Here is a 3618-nt window from a genome sequence, read left to right as displayed (position 1 = left end):
ATTCTTTACTTGGCCTGAAAAAAATTTTGTACTATGGCCCTTTTCTATCTCTAAGGCTATATGAAATTATTTTCCCCATTTTTCTATATTCTAGCCACTCAGGATTTTCAGACCATGACTCATTATTTCCTGCCACAGGGTTTTGGTACATGCTGTTCTCTCTCCCTTCTAAGCTCTTCATCCATTCTCCTTCACCTAGATAAATCCATCAAACAGAAACTCACACATTGCTTTCTGGTACACATACTCAACAAATATTTATTAAGACCTTATTATGTACCAAGCATTATTCTAGGTATTTGGATTACACAAGCAAACAAAACAGAGACTTGCCCTCAAGGGAGAATAATCAATGATTCCTGCTAATTTACACTCTACCTAAAAAATTAAGCCATTATTTAAAGGCTTTGTTAGAGTCATTATTTCACTGGATATACAACTGTACTCTTACAGATTTTTCAATGTTGTTTCTAATAATTCCTAGAAATTTAAGATTAGATAGAAGATTATATAAAAAATGGTCCTTTGACCAAAACATTGTACTACTTTATATTTACAATTTATAGAGGTCTTGGTTCATTTCATGTCCTATGATTTCATAACTTAGTTCATAGTATACTAGTACTTTTATATTTATACATGTATACTATGTGCATGAAGGTATTATATATGTATAGTGCGTATGTATGTTGCATGTGGTAACATCAGTAGATTATACCCTATCCTCCATGGAAGGATGTAAACTAATATTTTATCTTGAAAGTATTAATGAATTTGTTTAAAGTTAGTTTTAATATTTTGGAAATTAAAATTAAGATTTTATAGAAAACGATGGTAAAATTTACTTCTTTCAAAACGGTGGTTATTCATTAACCAATTGGTAATTTCAGAAAGCCTTTATTCATCACATTTTATTCAGTGTCAGGCATGAAAGGAGGTTTTTACAAATTAGGAAACCTCTTCACTGGTCTGAGGATTTCATAGTCCACCTAAAGAGACAACATAGATGAAACAGTATGAGGTAGTATATCCACAAAGTACAACAAAGCATAGTAAAAATTGAACATAAAGAAGAAAACACGAGAACTTTTCCTCAGCCCAATTATTTTCAATATACTTCCTTATTCAGCAAATATAAGCAGTACAGCCATGAATTTATGTTACATCAAATAAAATTCACTAGCTAGACTGTGATTCCTGCTAAGAAATAACTGTTAACTAGTGTTTTGTACTACTCAAAAAAAGTGCAGAAGTAGCAACCTGAAAACCTTTAGCAAACTTCTGGGGGCGTTAGATTGCGATTATGTTCTTATGATCAGGATATCTCAGTTTGAAGGCTCTCCAAGTTATGGATCTTAGGGGGAAAATAACAGCTCGGTGAGAGTTTCTCCTCTGTAGCTCACTGAGATTAGGAAAAAGGGCAAAGGCAGCTGAATGCATTTATAGCTGCTTGGAAAGTCACTGTGTCAGTTGAGGTAACAGCCAGATAGGATCTCGCAGTGGAAATTGTAGCTCTGATTTCTTCCGTCAACCCGATTGTGGTGAGAGCTGAGAATTTAGAGCAATGCATTGAGAAAATACCATGAAATGAAAGGACCATTGGTCTGGATAAAACTACAGTCAGTAAAAATGGAAAATAAACTTCCGTGTATTGGCCTTTAGCAGCCTCAGAGACTTCAAATAACATTTTACCAAATTGCTTTTGAGTCCTTCATAGTTTTAATGCTTTTTCTTTGGGTCACTCGATAGCTTAAAATCTGTTATCAGTTGTGAGATAGTATGAAAAGGATATACCATATATATATATATTTTTTTTTCCCTTAAATACTACTTAATCCAATAACATTTAGGCCAAGGGGACATACTAATTTAAAAAGTTATTGTCAATTTCCACTGCAGATGATGTGGATAATTTCTATACCTTAAGAAGTTTTTTATTTGGTTCAGGATTGGCCAAAACAAACTTGTTTTCCCTGGCCTAGATATTGTTTTCATAGGGCTCAATCCTATTAGTCAAAGAATTTAATATTACTCCAGGTTTCAGGTATTATTTATGCTAGATGGCTTTGTATGTAGGGCACACAGTTTAAAAGGGTGCACTCTGTAATATTAAATGATGTGAAAAATGAATGCTGAGAACAGAATTTAAATTTGAAAAAACTAACATGCTGACAATTGACAAATGGCCCAATTAACATTACAGACATTTTACCAAGTAGAAAAATGAAAAGCAAACAAACAAAAAATTTATTTGGATTAAAAGCAAAGTTTAGAAATTTGTAAAAATCGGGCTTTTTTCTATTTCATGAAGTAACAGGATTATTTTTATAAATTGCTTACTTACGGTTCTTTAAGGAGAGCACAATGTATGTGATTAACTGCCCAATGATTTAGGTGAGTTATTGAAAAGATTTCATGTAAATTGGATATTTATGTCTTGAATCACTCCATGCCATTGGATCAGTCTCTTAAGTCTCTGGGAGCAGAGGTGTCTGGCTCATCGCTAAAGTCTCAGGAGCTGGACAAGTGTGGGCACACAACAGACAATAGACCCTCAAGACAGTTTTGTTGAATGTATGGATAAAGGTCCTAACAAGAAAATGAACACAGAAAAGCAAAATATGACTGTGAATAGGGATAGAACTCAGTGAAATCGAGCTCAGGATGAAAGCAGTTTTGTTAAACTGATCATGCAACATGAATAGAAGATTTTATAATTCTCCCAAATAATTTCTACCATCCTCCCTGTAGAAAAAAAAAATAATAAAAAAATTCTTGAAAGATTAACTTAAAATCACTTATGTATCCTCAATGATAGGAATTAGATAAAGGGAAATATATTTAAAATAAAAAGAACACACCACTGCTGTTTGTTATTTTTGCTCATTTTGTTTTGGAAAATTGCTCCTTGACTGGAAAAGTGACCAGGAAAAGACAGAAATCAAAAGGTAGCATAGTTGGAGTTTTAAATTTTTCATCAAAATTTCTCACTAAAGACTAGTTTTCTCCTTCCTTCCTTCCTTCCTTCCTTCCTTCCTTCCTTCCTTCCTTCCTTCCTCCCTTCCTCTTCCATCTCCTTCTCCCTCCTTCTCCTTTCTTTCCTCTCTTCCTCCTTTCCTTCCTTTCTGTCAAAACTTAGGCAAATGGAAGCTATATAAAAGGACTCAAGCACCTGTTTTGAGATTTGAACATGCTTAAGGGACTTTTTGGGGAGCTACTCACTTTAACAGATGTTAAGGATATAGGCCAGGAAAACATAGGGATTTAGAAATAAAGGAGACCCTGAAACATACCATTCCCCTGTCTCCCTTCACTTGCTCATTCCCTTCAAAGCCTTTTTCTCTTATCACACTATTTCTGAAACATCAACCATGCATGTTAAATACCTTCCTTGATTTCCCACATTTTTTTGGTCTTTCAGCCACCTTCACTGAATAGAGAATCAATGGGTTGTAATTGTTTATCCACATCTCTAAAGGGTATCAGAGTATCACCAAAAATCTCATATTAATCAGACTAATGAAATAGTGCTTCCTGTTTGGCACATGTCTCAGATCCATGTGCCTCAGTAATTCCTTAATTCAAGAGTAACACTCTCTTCTAGAAAATAATATCAGA

Source organism: Leptonychotes weddellii, chromosome 2, assembly GCF_054177405.1.
Source record: "Leptonychotes weddellii isolate Sample4059 chromosome 2, ASM5417740v2, whole genome shotgun sequence".
Lineage (NCBI taxonomy): Eukaryota > Metazoa > Chordata > Mammalia > Carnivora > Phocidae > Leptonychotes > Leptonychotes weddellii.
The sequence above is the reverse complement of the archived record's forward strand: the minus strand, read 5'-3'. Positions refer to the sequence as shown.